Raw genomic sequence first — 21,347 nt, forward strand, 5'->3', positions numbered from 1 at the left:
GCCAGGCAGGAACAGGCAGAAAAACACCCCGTGCCTTGAACTCTTAAAGACCCTGCAGTTACTTCACAGTCAATAAGTCACAGCTCAGCTGCAGGGAAGGAGGAAGGCAATGAAAATAGAATTCAGGCTGCTCTGGCAAATTAATTGTTCTTTAAGATATGAATCAGCTGGAAGCACACAGGGAAGCTGGGATGATGGAGCCTGCGAGCTGGGAAGGGCAGTGTGGACAGCAGGCAGATGTGGGCACTGCCCAAAGGATGCTGAGCCCGCCTGTGTTGGTGTCAGGGCAGGCTGGAGAACAAGTCCCCAAAAACACACAGGACGGGGGATGATTAGTCTCGTTTTCATTAACCAGCATTTGGCATTGACCTGTATATAACAGCCCATTCCACCACTGCTGGGACTGAGGCTGGCAGAGCTGCCACTGCCTCATCCCGCTTGGGAGGTGCATGGGCCTCTCTGGAAGAGCTCCTCAGGGAATGACCTGAGTGGATTCAGTATGAACAGTGTATAATTTGGGAACTATTATTGAAGTGATTCACTGACATGACCATTATGGGCTCTTGCCAGATGCACAATCTTAATAAATATGGTTTTCCCATATCAGGTGGTTATAGCCTGAAAAGCAGCTGCAGGAATTACAGCACTCTCTTCCTTCATGGACACATCTTTCAGTTAGCACCAGTTGACTCCAGAAACACCCCTGCCATGGCTGTGTGATACCCTGGCAAAGACTTGAGAGCCCTTCTCGTCACTTGCTGCTTCAGCTTTGTCAATGTTTGATTATTCCCATCCATCCTTTTGGGCTGCCAAGGATAGTCCCATGTACCATGATTAGTCTCTAGAGGCCTGGCAGGTGCCTCACTTCCGACATGGATGCGGTACCACGTGCTTGCTGGGACCTACTGGTATGAGATCAGTTCATCTGTGTATATGGGAACTGCAGGTGTTACGTGGGGGTCAGTAACTTGTGACTCAAAAAGCAGAAACCACTGCACCTTTTGCACTGCACTGGGGAATGTCAGAAGTGGAGTGGGAGGGGGAAACGTTTGCTGATCCCGGTGCAAGGAGGGTTGGCTTTGTTTAGGTGGAAGTGAACACTCAATGCTCCCATCTGCAGCATGGGGAGGGAGCTGCTGCCCATGTCGCTAGCAGGAGATGCTCCCTCTGGCATCCTGGCTGCAGGAAAGTAGGAACCAAAGCAGGTCCTGCCTTCCCCAGATGGTGTGATCCCATGGGTGCACCCTCACAGATTTCCCCTGGGTCCCAGGGAAGACAGTGGGGGCAGCAGGTATTGGAGCAGGCTGCCAGTTTTGGGAAACACTCTCTGGTTTAACACAGAGGCCTTGGCACCTCCTTTTTTCCGGGATGCTTATGTTGGGAGAGAAGTGACTCAGAATGTTTGAATCACGGGATCAAAGAATGGTTTGGGTGGGAAGGGACCATCTCACTCCAGTCCTCTGCTATGGGCACGGACACCTTCCACCAGACCAGAGGGTGCTTCAAGCCCCATCCAGATTGGCCTTGAAACTCATAAATAGTGGCAGAACAGCAGGTGCCAAGGTGGGGTGCTTCCTTTCCCGTTAAGTCATTCTAAGTCTCTAACCAAGATCTCTAATAGTCCATTTTGATTTGTTTAATAACCCAGTGACAGTGTTGCTGTCCTTCACCCATCTCCCAGGCCTACAAGCTGGGTCACCTCATGAGTGTGCCCAATAACGTAATTTTTTAGTCACATCGATTGTCTGATCATGTCTGTGGGGCCAGGCAGAAGCTATTTTTAAGCATTGTGCAGGTGCAAAGCCCTAGTTGTTTGGTGTGGGTTCCCTGTAAGTACTTACTGTTAGATAGATAGACACACCGCTGTGGTATTTCACCTTTTCTAAATCCATGGTGAGTGCAGGAACTCAAAGGAGAAAAGTCCTGTTGTGTTCTGTAGGTCTTTGGCAAAGCAGAATTCCTGGCCAGGCAAGGTCTGGGTGTTTGCTGCTGGCTGAGGCTGCCTGTGCAGCCGCTTGTGTTTTCCTCTAATGCTGGGATGAGGACACGCGCCGTGCTGAGCCCCCACTGCCGGCTGTTCCACCACGGGAATGCACTCACAGCCAGGAAAAGACATGAGCACAGCAGAGAGGGAAATCAAGGCACTGCAAGGGCCTGGAAGCCAAAGGTTGTTCAATGCTGAAATAAAACAAAAGCATAAGAAAGAAGAGGCTCGTGTAAAAAACCAAACTTGTGGCCTGTGTGAAGTGGGTTTGGTCTTGATCCCCATCAGCACAAACCTCAGCAGAGCCCAGCATTGCTCACCTGCCTGCCTGGGGAGGATGTGCCAAAGGGAAAGCCAGCTGCTGGCTGTGCCAGGCTCTCCTCCTCTTCTGGGGAGAACAGGCAGACTGAGTCCCTAGACAGGAGCCTGGCTTCTCCAAGAGCCCTGCACAAGCCAGTGATCATAAGGTGATGTTAGGGCTTTTCCTTCTTAGGTAGGTCTTTGAAATACTTAGTTTCTAAGCAGCCTGGCACTTGTTTGTTTGACTTTTTCAGTGATGCCAATAGCTGGGTTAACCTCCAGACTTTCTGGAAAGCATTTTTGTAATTAAAAAGCTAAAAGTGATTAGAGCAGCTTTTCTGTTACTTTGTTTCCTCATCCACATATTTAGCAGAAAATGCTGTCAACCCCTAATTAAGTGTCATCGTCCTCCATGGTGTGTTCTTGTGGCTTCCCCAGCTTACGTGTGGGTTTTGGCACTGGCTTGTGGTGAATTACCAGGCTGAGTCAGAGGACATGCTGTGGTGGGGAGGAAGTCTAAAGCTGGCAATGTGCTGGGTTGCCCCAGTGTTCCCAGCCCTGCCCATGCCACTGGTCACCACTTACCATGATGTGTTTTTGTCTCACAGCTCTGGGGAGAGGCTGCGAGTCCCTTTGCTTCTCTTCCAGCTTTCTTTGAAAGCTGCAAGCTTTCAGCTACAGCAAGCCTACTGCTCTTTCCCAACTCAATTGAAAAAAAACACAGATGTGTACAACTAGGGAGCCAGTGTGTGGTGTGAAGGGTTCTCTTAAATATTTACTGTAACACAGAAGCAGGCTGGACTAAGCCACATGTGAAGAAGAGCAGTGTTCTTTTATAGCATGAAGCTGGCATGTTCTTTACAGTGGCACCTCTGGCAGATGCCCACAAGAAGTGCTGTCCCTCTGGATAACTGCTCGACTTTTGATCTGGAGTTGCAGGAAACAAAACTTCGCTGTGTCCAACCACTGCCTGTGTGGTTTGCATTCAGTGTGAGGAGTGTAAATGCTTTGCAGATTCGTTAAGGGGGCCCAGTCCTCATCTCCTCTGTAATCAGCAGAATCTGCATGTTCTCTTTGCAGAAATTGCTACTAGAGAGGGTGGGACAGACTTCCTGGCAGAAAAGAGAAGTTGTAAACGAGCTGTTTGCCTTCATCGTTGAAGACCTGCCTGTTGCATGAGGAGTGCTTGAAAGGCAAGGGTGCACATTCCAGGAGCACAACTGTAGCTGCTCCTGCTGCCCAAGGCACTCCTTGATCCAAGAAAGGGAACCAGGTCATGGCCCAGGGTTTGTCACAAGACCAGCCCGGGCAGATCCATGTCCATGACTGAAAGGGCCTGGAGATTAGCTGAGCATGGGAACAGCACAGGCAGCAGCTCCTGTCTTTGTTCTGGGTGAAATAGCCCAGTCTCCTGAACTGGGAGGAATTAATGGATTACAAGACGAGGGCAGCTTTGCCTTGTTTGTGGTCATTAAAACACAGCAGCGCTGCTGGGATGCTGCCACTGGCGCCGTGGCTGGTGGGGAGCTCGGTCAGACTGGTCAGACTCCACAGAGCTCAAATGCTGCTTTTCACTTTACTGCATAATGTTCCACCTCTCCCAGCCATGCAGGGGAATGAGGTTTGGTTCAGCTTCTGCCAGGTGCTCCAGCTGCCGCTGTTAGAGCTTTCCTGCTTCTGCTCTCCTGTGGGAGCTCTTGCATGGGTCTTGGTGGCTCCTGCAGAATGAGTTTTCATGCTCTGAGGGCCCATTTAGGCACAGCAGCTGTTAACTCTTCATTTAAACTCGGTAATGCTTTTTTGGACAAAGCTCTGTCAAACTGCTGACTCTTCACATTCAACTTGTCTGCATTACTGTACCATGGCAGACACCTCCTAATTTCTTTTCCAGAAGATCTGGGAGCACTTTGACCTCAGCCATCTCCTGGAGGAAATGCAGCTCACCAGAGGAAGGGAGTACTGGGCTGGGAGCCAGTCGGGTCTCTACTCCTTCACTGAATTTAGTAAATCAGAGTAATTCCCCAGCTGTTTCATGTTTTTTCCGTAGGAGAAGAGTTCTGCTGCTTTTGGGGCCAGGGGCCTGGGTTCACAGTCATTTAGCAGGGCTGGTGTTGGAAGCCTGTCCTTAACGTGACCCAAACTTCGGGCACATCAGGATGCTGCCCTTCAAAATGGGCATCTTGGATGTGTCAGACTGTGCTGGTGACCATGTTGTGCTTCTGCAAGAGTAGAATTAGTCAAGATTGTTTTGCCTGCTCATTTTCTGCCTGACAAGATGTTGTTTAAATTGCTAGTTAGACTTTTCTTTCCCTTGGAGTTTGCTGTTCTCAGTTGCTGCTTTATATTCTGTCACCCCGAGTAAGTGAAGGTCCAGATTTCCCGTGGCTGAGGCAACCACTGAGACCTGTGAAGTGCAACCTGATGGAATTGAGGACTGACACAGAAACATCTGTCATCTCCATTTGAAAGAGCATTGTTTGCCAAGTAGTCTCTTGGGAATTCAAGCTGGATGCCCAAACTTGCTTTCTGCTTCCCTGGTTAAGGCTGGATTCACCCCACCTGCATACCCCACCTGGGCAGAGGGGTCTTGCCAACCCTAGGTGGGACAGGAAGGCCAGGGAGGAATGAGGTAGGCAGAATAAAAGCAATTCTCCTGTGTATTTAAAGCAGGGGTAATGTAGGTCACCTTAATCTGCTCTCCCTCCTCCCTTTCCTGCGGGATGGGAGAACATCCCGGCCACGTGTGCTGCAGGGTGATGATGAGGGGGGACCACCTTCATCTTGCTGCTGTCGACCTGGGGAGCATCCTGTGACCTTGGGAGGCTTTTCCACCTGTTTATTACCTACCAAAAAAATCAGATATAGCTCTCCAACAGTATGGCAGAACAGTCTTGTTTCTGTGCAAGAGATGAATGACTTCAAAGTGATTTAATTCAATTATTTCAATCATTTTTTGGGGTGGAATTCCTGATTTGTAGATCGAACTGTGATTCTGTTTAAAGGGCAAGTCAACAGCATCCTCCTGAGCTCTAGGAATTTACCTGGTTTTTCTCCAGTTGTAGTTGGGCAGCAGTACAGTCACAGCACTGCTTCAGACGCTGTTCAGTGCTGGTCCTGTCAGCCCTCCAGTGATGGAGTTGGCTCAGAACAGCTGTGTATGGATTTTCATCTCATTCAGGGCTGTCTGAGCTCAGGTAATTCAGGCCACTTGGCACCAATCTGAGCAACTTGAGTGGGAGCTATTTGGGTTGGTGCGTTGATACAGCTCACAAAGCGTTCAGAGCACTTGAGTATTTTTATGTAATTGGCAAGTTTTGAGAGGTTTTTGTGAAGTCCTTTCAAAGCTCAAGGCTCATCTCCTAAGTCCTGTGAGGCTCCCAGCAGACCGCAGTGCTGGAAACCATAGAGTCATAGAACTCCTGGGTTGGAAGGGACCCAAAAGGATCATTGAGTCCAGCTCATGGCCCTGCACAGGAGACCCCCAGGAATCCTACCATGCCTGAGAGCATTGTCCAAACACTTGTGAACTCTGGCAGAGTTCAGGTGACCTCAGCTACCAACAGTGGTGTATCCTGCTTTGTCAACACAGCTGATAAAATCTTGGGAGTCCCAACAGCTGAGATGGGACATGGCTGGTGTCTGCCCTTGGAGCCTGCTCGGTTCTGTTACCACTTTGTCCAAAGCGGATCCTACAGAGGCGCAGCCCAACTTCAGTCAGTTGTCACCTCTGGTGTCCATTGATTTTACTTGAGGTCCTGAAAAACTGAGGGATTCAAGAAAAACCTTCAGGCTTGGCATAAGGCCTAGAAACACACGTGTGCATTGTACAAAGTAAAATGAAGGTGATGAGCTGGAGCCTGCCATGGCCACTGGTTGGGTCTTCCCATAGGATGTGCAGCTCTCTTCCCAGTGTAGGGCTGGGAACTGGAGCTCACCCTGGCTTTGTGACACCGATGGTGTTTGCCATGTGGGTTAATGGGTGGAGAGGGAAGAGTCCTCTGCAAGGCAAAAGTGGTGGACTTCGTTAACTGCTCTAAGAAATCAGGGCAGATCTGGCCGTCTTTGTGCTGCCGTGTCATGTTTGGCACGTTCTGTGACCTGGGCTAAGACACAAGGAAATATTGCCAAAGCCTCTGCTTTGAGCAAGATGCAGCAGCTGAAGACAAAGATCCTGAGTAGTTTCTCTTTCTGTAGTTTCTCTGCACATGTGATGGACCAGATTTTGTGGATTTTTCAGTATAAAATTGTCCACTATTGCATTTTTCAAAGGGAGGGAGCTGGCTAAAATCCTCCTTTGGCTGAGTGCTCCTTCCCTGAATGTGCTGATGGTACTTCAGCAGTCACAGTCACTCCACTTGGATGCTGATGTGGAGCTTGGTTGTCTCTCTGCATTCTTGATTCCACAGTTTCTGTCAGTGTAGCTGGTTCTGCATCCCTGTGCCAGGATGAAGGGGTGGTGTGCTCAGTCACACATGCAGCCGAGAGGGCAGATGTAATACCTGAAACCACTTGTCTTCTCTTTAAATGTCACTTTTAACTGGGTGTCATCTGCAAAATGACAGTTTTCCTCCTCTCTGTACGTGTTGTGTGCCTCTCTCTCCATCTGGCTGGCTGTGTGTTGACGGGGGCAGTGTACAAAACGCAGAGCATTTACTGGCAGAAATGCAAACTGTAGAGATGTAAAATAGTCCCTGACTTCGAAGCTGGAATAGAGAGAGCAGAAAATGAAGCTGAAGTCTCAAAGCTGTGCTTGTCATTGTTAATGACATGCTCAGTTACAGACACTTGCTGAGGTAGAATTCAGAAATAAGGCCTTGGGTTTCACTCTTGCCTAACAGGTGGGGATTATTTGGGGGTTTAAATAGCACATGTTATGGGGTGGGTTTTGTGGTTGGTAAGGACTGTTTGTTCAGTGATAAGAGGTGAAATCTGGAAGGTTAACAATTGCCTTTGCTTAATGTAATGTGTTTTCCCCTGTAATTCTGACTTACATTACAAGACAATGAAGTTTTTCAGGAGGTGGATATTGTGTTGCATTTTGTAGCTTTTCATAGATTCCTGGAATACCCTGAGTTGGATCCCAGGGGATCATTGATCTAGCCCTGGCCCTGCACAGACACCCCAACAACCCCAGCCTGGGCATCCCCGAGAGCGCTGTCCAAATGCTCCTGCAGCTCTGGCAGCCTCGGGGCCGGGCCCATTCCCTGGGGAGCCTGGGCAGTGCCCAGCAGCCTCGGGGGGAAGAACCTTTCCCTGAGTTCCATGCCCAGCCCTGACCCAGCTCCAGCCGTTCCCTGGGCTCCTGTCCCTGTCCCAGAGCAGAGCTCAGCCCCTGCCCCTCCGCCTCCCCTCGGGAGGAGCTGCAGCCCCCAGGAGCCTCCCCTCAGTCTCCTCTGCTGCAGCTGAACGAGCCAAGTGCCCTCAGCCGCTCCTCAGAGCCTTCCCCAGCTCCGTGTCCCTCCTTTGGACACTCTCCAACAGCTTTGGACTCTTCTGATCTTGTGGTGCCCAAACTGCCTCCAGAACTCAAGGGGAGGCTGCAGTCTCACACTGATTGATATGCATATGGGTTTTTTTAATTCCAAGATACTTCTTTTCGGCCCAGCATCTCTTCAGGCTTAAATTAATTTTGATGGTATAGAACTGCTGACATAATCTTTCTCCTGTGTAGTCTCAGAGGGCTGGATGTTTGTTTTCATTTCAGTATTGGGCAGGAGTCACTGGTGGATTAACTATCTGGGACACTCTTTTGAGCAAGTGGCTTCTGGACTGATAATGCCAGAAAATGCTTATTAAAGAAAATGAGAAACGTGGCAGTTTGGGAGGAACTTGGTTTAATATGTGCAGGCTCTGGTTTTGTATGGATGGGATGGCAATGCACAAACTTCCACAGGAGATGAGATTTAAGGTTTATAAGAATCTTAGAGAGGTACTGTGGCTTCCTGAACTCCCAGGTTTTAAAACACAAAGATTGGATTTATTTTTAATCTTTTCTAAACTGAAAACTGGGAGTGCAAGGAGGCTAGAAGTGCCCAGCATGAAGAGCAAACTGTAACCTAGAGAAACAAAGTGGGTTTTTACAGCAGCTGAAGAAATGAAATTTAAATGCAAGTTTTGCTGTGAAGTGGGGTAAAAACTTAATCTGTAAGGGTGAGGTGGGGTGAAAAATAACTTAATTCAAGACCTGTGGGAGGGAGGGATGTGTCTGAATGGCAGCTGCTCATCTAAAGGAAAAAGGAGTGTGTTGCAGGCAGAAGTAGCAAGTGCTGCCTGGTACTTCATGTTTTCTGTTAGAGCTCCTGCTTTTGACTCAACAAGAAAACAGTCTCCAAACCTCCTTTGCCTTTTGACTCGCCTTTAAGTTCTGGCAAAACCAATGCACCCATTTTGGTGAAGAGGAAGCCAAGAAGCCCCATCCAAAACAGCAGAGCTTGGTCAGGCCCATCCTTAAAAGGGGCCGCAGTACCTGCAGGATGGTTCTGCTTCATCACACCTGCCTTCTCCTCTTCCCACGGACAGCCTTCAGCTCCCAGCTGCTCTGAGCCTTCCAGCTGCCCTTCTGCTGTGCTTTGTGAAAAGAACTCCCCCGCTCAAACCTGCTTGGCTTCCTTGGTGTGGCTGGGGAGCCCCACTGCTTGGTGGGGACAGAGCTGTAGGCTTAAGCCATCTGGTTTGGAAGAACACTACTGGATTGGGAGCCAGGAAATGTAAGACCTTAAGCCATGAGACTGCCAGTGGTATCCTTCATTCCTCACTGAGAAGTGTTGTGTGAGTGTTGGCCAGCATCACCACACACCTCTGTCTCTTCCTGCCTCCCCCCCAACCACCACCATAAACCAGAAAGCTGGTGGTTGGGAGGAGAAGCCTGAGCACACAGCTGGGTTGTCCTCCTGGAGATGCTTTTCTGAGGGAATATTTGATGTCAGCGTGCCTGGCTGTGGCTTCTGTTTCTGTCCAAACATGGGAGCAGATTGTGCTGTTCCCCCCTGTTTTGCAGGTCAGTGGCAGTGTGTGTTTGGTTGATCCAAACTTGTAGTGTTCTGGTTCAGGGGAACAAATTCATTTCTTGTTTTATTGAAGTCTTAGTAAACAGTGTTAAAAAACTCATGAGGTTCTTCTGTGTAGCTCAGAAATGCTAAGCTGAAGTTCACTCCATGCTGCTGGCTTGAGTTATGTGGCCAGCAGGACCAGGGCAGTGCCTGTCCCCTGTGCTGGGCACTGCTGAGGCCCCTCCTCAAATCCTGGGGTCAGTTCTGGACCCCTCACGACAAGAAAGACATCGAGGGGCTGGAGCATGTCCAGAGAAGGGAACAGAGATGGGGAAGGGGCTGGAGCACCAGGAGCGGCTGAGGGAGCTGGGAAAGGGGCTCAGCCTGGAGCAAAGGAGGCTCAGGGGGGACCTTGTGGCTCTGCACAAGTCCCTGTCAGGAGGGGGCAGCCGGGGGGGTCGGGCTCTGCTCCCAGGGAACAGGGACAGGAAAGAGGAAGAGGCTGCAAGGTGGCCCAGGGGAGGTTCAGGTTGGACACTGGGAAAATTTCTTCCCTAAAAGAGTGGTCAGGCCTCAAAACAGGCTACCCAGGACAGCAGTGGAGACACCATCCCTGGAAGTGTTCAAAAAACAAGTAGAAATGGCACCTTGCTGTATGGTTTAGTGAGCATGATGAGCTTCAAAGATTGGGCTTGATGATCTTGGAGGTCTTTTCCAACCTCAGTGATTCTATGATTCATATGACATCCCAAGTTCTTCCTTGTGTTGGGCAGATGCTGAGTAAAGCCCTGAGAAGGGCACAAGTTTTTCATAGTTCAGGGCTCTGTTTTAGAACCTGGGAGACCAGAAGTTGTTCCCAGTTGCATCTGGAGCTTACAAAGTGATGCCAATGCACATTTATGAGCTGTGTGGGCAGCCAGACTGGGGTCTTCCTGAGGTGGACACTTGTGTTTGGAGCCCGATATTCTTTAGTTGTAGTTCTCTCTGTTCAAGGCATGCCTTTCCTCCACTCCCTCACTGGAGAAGAGCTGCTCTGAAACCCACAGCCCAAGATCTGGAGGCTCTGGAAAGCTGGGAAGAGAGCTGACCCAGCTGGCTGGGATTCAACTCCAAGGTAACTTGTTGTCTTTACCTATTAAGAGTCTTCTATCAGACACATCCTAGAAATCACTTCAGAGAGACCTTGACCACTCTTCTGTCCTGTGCAAGTGCAGGAATACCAAGGGTGAGGCACATCTCTTGCCCCATGCAAGCTCAGCCCAACTGGTGCTGCTCCCAGAGGAGTTTGTGGCTGTGCTGGGTACAAGTGTGTGCTCAGCCTCGGGGAAAACAATGCCAGGAATCTGCAGGGTCCTCAGCACCTGGGGGCCCGCGGGAGTTTGGGAGAACAAGCTCAGCAACAGCCTCAGTTCTTCCTGAGCAGCACCCTGGGAGCCTGAGTGCTCTTTTGGATTTTGCTATTTCTTCTTTTGCATCTTTGTTTGGGCACATACCTGTGCAGAGTCTGGAGATCTGGTTTCCCAAATGAGTAAATAAATGGGCATTGCTGCGCTTGGTTAAATAGAAGTAATAAGTGCCTGGCTCAGCCTCTAAGTCCTCCAGGCCAGGCTGGAGAAGCTGCTTTCCTGCCCCAGCTTGGAGCAGGCTGCAGGTCTGTGCCAGAATCAGCCTGTGCTTCAGCTCGTGGCTGCCTGCACCGGAGGAGGCTGTCACTGATCACTTGTGTAGCGCAGCTGAGATGATCCTGTAGCCCAGCATGGGCACCAGGTTATCTCTTTGTGCCCTCTTTGTGTGTCTCACCTGTTTGAATTTCCTAGTAAGAGCTCTAGAAGTACTTTTTTTAATGTCATTGTTTTCTAGGTACCTTCTTTTCAGCTGCTAGCTGAGTCACTAGCTGCCATGCTACAGCCAGGATCCCAGGGAGAGGAGAGACTTCTTGCTGAAACTTTGAGTTACGATTTTTGGCAGCACACTCCATCTTTTGAGCTTGTTCTGCTGTGGCTTGTTTTCTTCCATCTGTTCAGGTGCCTTTGTGAGAGCAGTGCAGGAGCACCCGACCAAAACACTTGAGTTGCAAAGAGCAGAAGGTCTTAGCAAGGCCAGTGAGAAAAGAACATGGTAATGAGCAATAATGTAAATTTGTTCTTAACCTCCAACTCCCCACACCTTGTGTCAGTAGCTTTTGACCTGGAGATCATTCCTGAGTCTGACAGCACAGGGACCTGTCTGTCCAGAGCCACTGCAGCTCTAGGGGATAGATATTTGCTCACAGAGCCCCAGCTGGGGAGAAGAGTGGAGGCTCAGGACCCCTCCTGGGTACCAGCCCCCTCAGTCTGGGGAAGAGAGGAGGTGTTGGCATGTCCAGGGAGGGAGGGATCATGGAATCACAGAATAGTTTGGGTTGGAAGGGACCTTGGTGCTCATCTTGTTCCACTCCCTGCCGTGGGCAGGAACACCTTCCACTAGACCAGGTTACTCCAAGCCTGATCCAACCTAGGCTTGAACACTTCTGGGGTTGGGACAGCCACAGCTTCTGTGGGCAACCTGTGCCAGGGCCTCACCACCCTCAGAGCCAAGAATTTCTTCCCAATATCCCATCTAACCCTGCCCTCTGGCAGTGGGAAGCCATTCCCCCTTGTCCTGTCCCTCCAGCCCTTGTCCAAAGTTCCTGTTTGGCTCTCTTGGAGCCCCTTTAGGCACTGGAAGGGGCTCTGAGGTCTCCTTGGAGCCTTGTCCAGGGGAACACGCCCAGCTTCAGAGCAGAGGGTCTTCTCTGGACTTGCTCCAGCAGCTCCATATCCTGCTGGTGTTGGACCCCAGACCTGGAGGCAGCTCTGCAGGTGGGGTCTCACCTGAGTGGGGCAGAGAGGCAGAATCCCCTTCCTCAACCTGCTGGTCCACAATTCTTTCGATGCAGCCCAGGATCCATCTGACTTTACCTGCAGGAAAGAATTTGCAGTAGCTGGGATAGATTAAGCAGAGTTTGCTCCCAAAGAGCTGGCCAGCCCTCACTTTGTTGTGCTGTGGGGTCTGGCTGGGTGGTGCAGGAGAGGCACAGGCAGCAAGGGTGGTGAGGTGCTGCCAGGCAGGCACAGGATCCGCTGATGGGAAGCAGCAGAGTTGGAGGAGTGAGTTTTGAATGAGGCCAAGAAACCAGCTCAGATGAGCCGTATCTGCAGCCTGGAGAGCTTGGGTTTCTCCTTTTTACACCAGCAAAAACTCAGGTTTATTTAGAAGGTCATAGAATCATGGAACAATTAAGGTTGGAAAAGACCTACCAGATCATCAAGTCAAACCTTTGGTTTCTCAAACAGGGATGTGCCACTGCTCTGCTTTTCTGAGCATGTTTTCGTAACTGTGTGTTTTCGGTGGTACCTGATCAACTTGAAAACCATGTCTGAGTTGTGCAGAGGATGTGCTCTTTGAGGGCTGTATCACAAACTCACACTCTGAAAACTGGTCTGGAAATGCAACCTAATGCTTTTGTCTGGATGTTTGTTTTTGAAACAGGTAGAAGTTAGAGTCCTTGTCTCCTTTCCCACTCAGGCTTTGTCCTCAGCTTTGGGATGCAAAGCTCTACGTTGCAGTGTTGTCAGCAGCACCTGTGGCAACCTGGGAGTGTTTGGTGAAGGAGTTTGTTGGCTGCTCCCGTCAGGCTGGGTACAAGGACTTTATCTGCAGTGACGCATGTTGTACATAACCTTGCTCTGAAATCCCCTTTCAAGTCTCCAGTGCTTGAGCACCCTCAGAAAATCTCTGTCAGGTGACATTAGCCAGAGTGGAATTAAATCTTAGAGGATTTAGCCGAGCAGCTTTGGCTACAGAGTAAATCAGGAAATACCCCACTCGTTAAAAATCCAGGTGCATCTTTGGGATGTCTTGTGAAGGGTGGCCTGCAGACAGAAGAGCTGTTTTCCCTTTGGAGGCTGCTGTTGATTGGGATGCTGGGATCCCATGGGTTTAAAGCTGTGCTGACTGTGGTGACATCTCTATGTCCTGGTGTTGTGGGAGGTGGTTATTGGGAAACTTCAAGTAGATTTTCTTACCTTCTTTGACAATAGTAACTGGACTTCAACACGTTTTTTAGAATGTCAGAAAATGGAAAATGTGGGCAGGTAGATATCTTCGTGGGTTGCATTCTTCTATACTCTGACTAAGTTAGATTAGAATAATTCCTGCTGGTGAATGAGCAAGGGGGCCAGTCTTGTTTGAGGTAGGTCCTATAGGAAAACACTTTTAAATAATGGAAGTTATGAATAATCTGGCCAATCCCTCCTGGATCAGAGATGCAAAACCCTCTGTGAGACAGGGCTGAGAGATAAAGTAGGGGGGATATTTTGTCACTGTCTCATGCAGCCTGCATTCCAACCCTCTTGGTATCTGCTATGCTCCTCCTGCAAGCAGCTGGAACGATTTTTGCATTACCAGTGCTCCCCCCAGGCAGGCTGAGATCCTTTGCAGGATACCCAGAGAAGGAATATTGGAAAGGGAGCCAAGCTGATGTGCAAAGGCATCCTCCTTCTCTAGTTAAAGGGGGTTTGTCCTCTCAATAACAATATCCCGTGCATTTATCAGCATAAGAAATTTTGGGATTGCCCGCAGTGACTATATCCTTTTTCCAGCTAGCAGTTCCCTGTCCATTGCCTGGCACCTGCCTTGCAGGTATCCTCACTGAGCCAGTGAGTTCCACAAGGAGCTTGGCTAGTGAAGAGGCTCCAGTGACACTAATCCCTACCTGGCTGGGAGGTGCTATGGGCTGACACCAAGCCCCAAGCAGCCAAAGCCCTGAGCTGTGCCACGATGGAAACCCTGGGTATTTGGGACAGAACAATTGTTCTGGCTGTGGCAGGCAGGGTGTAACCTCAAATTAGTCAGGTCAAACTTCTCCCTCTTTATTAGTGGCACTGGGAGAGCAGCATATCAGAGGATGGAGGTGAGCCTCCTTCCCTGCACATAGGGAGGACATGGTAAAGGTCCTGGATCCTGCTTCTCAGTAGGAGTTGCAGGCAGGGGGATGCAGATGCTTGGAAAATGAAGGAGGGAAGTGAATTCCTTCACTGTGTTGTGTTTCTCTGACCTGGGTTTGACAAACGGCTCTCGGGGACCTTGTGGCTGCTGGAAACTCCATCTGAACACACAGAAAAGAGTCCCAGGGGCTGCCTGGGGTCATGTGCTACATTCAGGTCCCCAGTGGTTTTGCAACACAGCTAGAAAGGCAGCAGGAGGTTCTGTGTCCTCTTGCTGCCGAACCACAGCTCTGGGCAGGCAGAAGATGCTCGAGTGAGTGGAGTTGGTGGGTTGGAACCTGCTAGTAGGGGATTTAAAGCTTATCCTGCCCTTGGACAAAGGTAAGGGCAGCTGAATGTTGCTCTGGCTCTTCTGGATGATTGTGAGGAATGTGGCTTCAAAGTCCTTCAGCCTTTTATGGCCCTGCTCTAAATTGGCTTCGTGGTTTTAGTGCGGCACCTCTGTGCCTGGGTGTCATCACAGGTGCAAAACTGGCTCAGTCCTGCAGAGGTGACACTTCCTGCTCCATGTTTGCCATCTCTAATCCTGATCAAGCTTTGTTGTGAGTGCTGGTAGGCAGATTGGATTTGCAGGTTGTAATAAAGAGAGAAACCAGAAGCTGGGAAGAGACCAGCATTTCCAATGCCACCGCTGGGTGCCTGACCTTGGGAGCCTCTCGCCTTCCTGCCCCCACTGCCCGCGAGGGACGTGCTGGGGAGCGTGTGTTCTTCCACTCCACAATCCTCCTGTGACCGGCGTGTGGAAGGGAGCAGGAACACGGTGTTCAGATAAGGCTGCACCTTTCCCATGGAGCAGATGTTTGCCCGAACATCCCACTGGATTGCATAATTACCGAGCCGAGCGGCTGCAGCCTGTTCCGCTGCTGGGTGGCAGCTATTGTGTGCTGCTCTTGATGAGATTTTTGGTTTGCTTTTTGTCGCTGTGTCACACGCTTTGGGCTCAGCACTCCAAAATTGTCCTTTTTCTACATGCAGCTGATCCAAAACAAGAAAACAAATCAGTTCTTTTTGAATTTCATTTCCCTGGTCTTGTCCTGCTCGTTCCTCACTGTAATTGGGCTTTGGCGCTGTGAGTGCTTTTCCGGGGAGTTGTCAAGGAAACGTTCCAGCGTGGTGGTGTCCTGGCTCAGCTCCCCGAGGAGGGCTGCACCCGGGATGCTGCACCCCGGATGTGGTGGCACCTGCAGCTGACGATGAGGAAGGGATGTGTTAACTCCCTGCTTGCATCTTCAGCTTCTGCCCTGCCTCTTGAGCTGGGATAAATGGATTTATTTTTGAGGCAGAAAGAGTTTCTGCATAAACCCAAAAATAAACCAGGCTGGTAGGTGCCTTTACTGCAGAACATCCTTTTGTGGCAGTCCCTGGCAGTGCTGATGCTCCATAAGGTGGAAGTTTGCTTTGATCAGCTGAGCTGGGCTGTAAAATACAGGTTCAGTGCTGATCCGTGGGAGCTGGCAGAGGAGCAGCTTCTGGAGTTCGGGGATCAGAAACCTGAGGGGGTGGCTGGGACAGGACTGGGGCTCCCTACGCCTGTCTGTCTCCACTTAATGGAAGAGCATGTCCATGCCCGGGGTGGAAAGGAGGGGTCAGCCGTGTCACTGCTCTCAGCAGGTGCCCCAGCAGTGCCCCGAGGCCCGGCCTGCCCAGCCTGTACATTAAACTCCTTCCCTTCATTTGTACAAGCCATTTATTTGTACAAGCCTTGCTGTTCCCATCCCCAGCATTTCTGCTGAGATAAACAAGACAAAGGCCATGGGAAGAGTGTAGCACATGGAGCTGGGGCAGCAGATCCTGATGTGCAAATGTCATTTTATGTGAAGGTGGCTCCTGTGGGCTTCAGACAAGGCACAGAGCCTGTGTGGGTGATGAGAAGGAGCAGGGGACGGGGGGAGGTCAGGGTGGCTTAGGTGGGATTAAACAGGATTATTTATCTCTGGGTGCTCCTGGTAGCCCAGTTTGGACACTGCCCGGTGCTTCCAGCATTTCTGCTGCATATAGCTGCTGGACTTTGGATGCTGGCTAAAGTGTCCCGAGGAATGTTGAGCTACCTGTGCTGTAGGCACATCAGAGCCGGGTCTCTCCTCCCCCTGTATGCTTGCCCGTAGGGATGGAGCCAGCCTTGCCTGAGCACTGGAATGAATAATGGGGTAAACCAGCTGGTAGAGAGGGTCAACTGGGTTTGACCAGCACCAGTTTTGTGTGGATGATTCCTAAAGTCAGTCAGTCAGGCAGTGTCCAGGGAAAAACAGATATATTTAGGTGGTAAAGCTTTATGTAGGTTCTACATAACAAGCAGAATTTATCTCAGATTGCTTTATTTCTGTATTATTTCTCCAAGGTCTTGGATGGCAGGAGCAGTGATCCATGCCCAGGGTGCAGAACAGCTACAGATCTTTCTGCCAAGAGATGGCACGCTTAAGGGGGGAAAAAAACAAATTTTTAATTTAATATTGTGCCTTACTTGATGTTTCTCATCCAAACCAAATGGGAAGAAAGTATGTTTAATGATCGGAAACAGGTGCTTGGGAAGGGCAGGTTGTACTCAGCTGCCTTCTTTGGGGGGTTGCTAAGCCAGCTCCTGCTCCCTGTGATGTCCCTCCCAGGACTGCCCTGTGCTGCTGCCCTGTGTGCTGGGAGCTGGAGCCCCACGTGTGGAGTGCGAGAAGAAATTCAGGGACTGCTGTTGCCTGTGCCTTGAGACACAGCCTGATGCTTCTGCTGGCTCCTCAGAAAGCCCAGCTGGCTGCCACGCTGGCTTAGGGGCTGCTTCCCAGTTGAGGAGTGTTTTCTTGCTTACAAGAGGGTTGGAGAGGGACTTTGGACAAGGCCCTGGAGGGACAGAAAAAGGGGAACGGCTTCCCACTGTCAGAGGGCAGGGTTAGATGGGATATTGGGAAGAAATTCAGGCCCTGGAACAGGGTGCCCAGAGGAGCTATGGCTGCCTCATCCCTGGAAGTGTCCAAGGCCAGGTTGGAGGGGGCTCAGAGGATAGTGGGCTAGTGGAATGTGTCCCTGCCCTTGGCAGGGGGTGGAACGAGATGAGCTTGAAGGTCCCTTCCAACCCAACCCATTCCATGATTCGCTGAATTGCCTTCCCTAACTCCCCTTAATTTTAATTAGTTTTCACCAGCAGTCCCTTACAGGCAGTAACAGCTGTCTCTTTTGATGGATGCATTTAATTTCCATCCTTTCTGCCTGTATTTCGATAGCAATACATGTGTAGAGGCTTTAACGTCCACAGCTCCTGTCTTGGCGTTCTTGTTTCTGCCTTTGCCTGTAAGGCATTGACCGAGTGAGTCTGTGTTAGGGGTCTGATGGAACAGGGAATTGTAGTGTCCTGGTCACAGTCTCCACATCCCTTTAATGTCCAAATGGGCTGTTCAGGTGTGTCACATTGTCTTGTTCTCAATGGAGAAATTGAAAAATGAGACTCACACACTCCTTTGGGGTGTGTGTAACTTGTCAGCATTTCATAGAATCCCAGAATGGTTTGGGTTGAAACGGACCTTAAAGCTCATCCAGTTCCATCCCCCTGCCATGGGCAGGGACACCTTCCACTAGAGCAGGCTGGGAGTGAGTGGCAAACTGCAGGTCCCTGGCGTGCTGGATTTCTGGGGGAGTCATGCTGTTGCAGCCTCCAGCCAAGGAGCTTACGTGGCATTTATATTTTCATGTATTTTTAGTTCCAGTCACATTGTATATCCTTATAAACCCTTAGGTAAAGTGAAGCTTTTAGTAAAGATGCAGCAGCAGTTCTGATCAGAGAAAGGAGTCCACTGGCTATTCAGATTTCTTTTGACTTCTCTAGGGCACCATAAAGCATCAAATACTTACAATTTATAAATATATGTCTTTGTGTATAGACCTGTCTTATAAAGAAAGCTTAGTTATTAGATCATGTGGGCACTGCCCAGGCTCCCCAGGGAATGGGCCCGGCCCCGAGGCTGCCAGAGCTGCAGGAGCGTTTGGACAGCGCTCTCAGGGATGCCCAGTCTGGGGTTGTTGGGGTGTCTGTGCAGGGCCAGGGGCTGCACTGATGATCCCTGAGGGTCCCTTCCAGCTCAGGATATTCCAGGATTCTATAATATTAAATTAGGCTTCTGCTGGATTTTTGTAAACCTTTTAAGAAATTCCTTTCCAGGGGACAGAAGCCTCTAATGCCTGTTTTGATGATGAAGGGTTTTGGCAAGTCAACCTGCCTCAGCTGGTTTTGAAGGAAGTGGAAGGGATACCTTCAACTAGACCAGGTAGCCCCATCCAACCTGGCCTTGGACACTTCCAGGGATGGGGCAGCCACAGCTCCTCTGGGTAACCAGTGCCAGGGCCTCACCACCCTCACCTTGTGGGGGTTTTGCTCCTCTGACTGGTAGAGCTGAAACTTAAGCCCTTTCCTGTGCAGAGGCTTTCCAGGAGGAAATTCCTGCCTGTCCTGTAGGGTGTCAGCTTAGTGGTGGAGATGGCTGATGTGACTGTGAATATGGAAAAAAACACAATTTAAGTCTGATACGGGAATTGCTGAATGCCACAACTGAAGTGTTTATTTCACTTCTGTAGAAGCCCAAGCATTGGGACAGGGTCACTCAAAGCCATGCACAGATGAGAACAGAACTGAAGGCAGCAGGTCAAGCATGCATGAAGTGCCTGGCAGAGCCCAGGCACAGACTGGAGGCAGGGCAGAAAGTTGGGGTTTCATCTCAGGGTTTTCCTTCCAGAGCCACTCATCACATTTTTGAGCACAGCCTCGTAAGCCACACCAAATCGGATAAGAATCATTTCAATTAGCTTGTTAAGTGTCGAAACTTCCCGCAGCAGTGCTCCCACTCCCGCAAACCCCAGTGCTGCCTCGTGGCTCTATAACCCCCGGAGCTGGAGTTAAATCAGATTTTGCCAGGCCATCTGTCAGCTTGTTTGAGCTGAGCACAGCCGTGTGCCATGCAGAGAGGAGCCAGTGGAAGATTTTTTACATTTTCTGACTAGACAAGTTGATTTTATAAAGCTGACTACTTTTTATTACTGGTGGAGGCAGAGGGAAGTTTTGCTGGGGTTGCTCTTACCCACATCAAGCGTCATTTCTCCCAGAGACCTGCGGTTCCTTGCCTCCGATACCTTTCCTTTGTGCAGGTGGTTGGCGTCGATTCCACATTTGGTACGTGTACAGCAGCAGACACTTAAAAGCTGGGAATGAAAGCGGCTTGTGGTAATTACCACAAAATTAAAGATAATCTCCAGCTCTGGAATTGTGACAAAGTGCAGAAACGAGATTAGTGCGGCAGGAGAGCGGTGGCAGCCATGCAGGGAGAGCACATTCCCCTGGCCCGGGGCTCTCAGCTGCGCTGCGTTCCCAGCGATTTCCAGTGCTCAATCTGGAGCAGCACTCGCTCCTTTGGATTCCCCAGTGCTCTGGAAGTGCTGCTTCAGATTGTGCCCTGGAAGTTCATTGGCCAAATGCTCACTCAGAGCCTTACTTCCTACTCTCTGGGCCATTGCAGGGTGTTTTGTTCAATAATCACAAAATTGTGTTGGCTTGGGCCAAAGAACTAATTTTTCGGCACAGTTGGAGCTCACGGTGGTCCTGAGCCATGCGCTGCTGGAGGAGTGACAGGGTTCACGTCACTCCTGGTGTGTGTCACCCGCCCGTGTCAGTGACTCCCCCTGGGCGGAGGGGACCCGGCCTGGCTGTGTGACAGAGGGGAGCTGCTCGGCACCCCTCGGGCTCCCGCTCTGCTCACTTCCCTCTGCCCGTTTGCAGTGGGGTTGTGCGACACACGGAGTGGCGTTTCAGTGACTGCTCCTGACGCAGGAGCTGGGCACTGTTTAAAAGAAAATAATGAGAAGTGACTCTTCCCGTGCCGCTCTGGCTCTGCCCCACAGGCCGGGCTGTAGGCCCGGGGGTGCTCTGCAGACAGCTCCAAATGCCACATGACGGGACCTGTTTTGCATGAGGGACTGCCCAGTTTGTGAAGATCAGGACAGTGAGAAACCTGCAGCACTTCTGAGTCAGAGCAGCTTCATCTCCCCTGTGATCACCAAGGGTTTTTTGTTGGGTTTGTTGTTTATTTGCTTTCCAGAGTATGAAATATTTTCCAAAATGTAACTGAGTCACACACTTCCCTGGTGCTGTTGTTATCCCATTATCATGGAATCTTGGAATGGGTTGGGTTGGGAGGGACCTTAAAGCTCATCTTGTTCCACTCTCTGCCATGGGCAAGGACACCTTCAACTAGACCAGGTTGCTCCAAGCCCCATCCAACCTGGCCTTGGACACTGCCAGGGATCCAGGGGCAGCCACAGCTGCTCTGGGCACCCTGTGCCAGGCTTCACCATACTCACAGGGGAGAATTTCTTTTCAATATCCCATCTAACCCTGCCCTCTGGCAGTGGGAAGCCATTCTGCCTTGTCCTGTCCCTCCAGGCCCTTGTCAAAAGTCCCTTTCCAGCTCTTTTGGAGCTGCTTCAGCTACTGAAGGTTTGCCCAAGTTCTTGCTCAGGCTCCTTCTGAAACAAGCCGTGGAGCAGCATCACTGCTTCACTTTGAGGGGGTTGAACAGGTACCACAGGTGAACCGTCAAAGTTCTTCCTTCACCAGATAGGGGAGATGCTGAAGCAGCAGAAGTTGGGTTGGGTGCTCCAGGCTTTTCCTGCTGTCCAGCCAGGAGAGACACTCTCCCCCAGAGAAGACTACCCCCTAATTTGAGTGTAGATGAACTCAAAACTCCACTCGATGGTCTCTTGCAAAATTAAGCCCTTTCTGAAGGATTATGGGTTGATAAGGAACGCTGTAGGACAGGAACAGGGAGTGGCAGGCTCATACGTGGAAACAGGTGCATTAAACCTGTCCCTTGGGTTTGTGTTCTGTGCAGGAGACTCCCCCCTGAGAACTGGCCTGTGCACACAGAGGTGCTGGGGTGGTGTGGGGAGCTCCTCTTTGGCAGCTCTTGATCCTTCATGGTAGCTCTCGGGAGCCAGCTGGGCTGGATCTCATGGTCCCACATTCCACACAGGAGCCTGTGCTCACTGCTGTCTGAAATGAAGGAACTTCTTGCAAAC

At 50.5% G+C, this 21,347-nt stretch overlaps 1 protein-coding gene across 11 annotated transcripts in view; it reads left to right on the top strand.

Annotated features, from left to right (window-relative positions):
• The window catches only part of PIP5K1C (phosphatidylinositol-4-phosphate 5-kinase type 1 gamma), a 51,943-nt gene that overhangs the window by 3,819 nt on the left and 26,777 nt on the right, over positions 1 to 21,347 (top strand). The window lies entirely within an intron of this gene.

This window comes from Corvus cornix, chromosome 28, assembly GCF_000738735.6.
Source record: "Corvus cornix cornix isolate S_Up_H32 chromosome 28, ASM73873v5, whole genome shotgun sequence".
Lineage (NCBI taxonomy): Eukaryota > Metazoa > Chordata > Aves > Passeriformes > Corvidae > Corvus > Corvus cornix.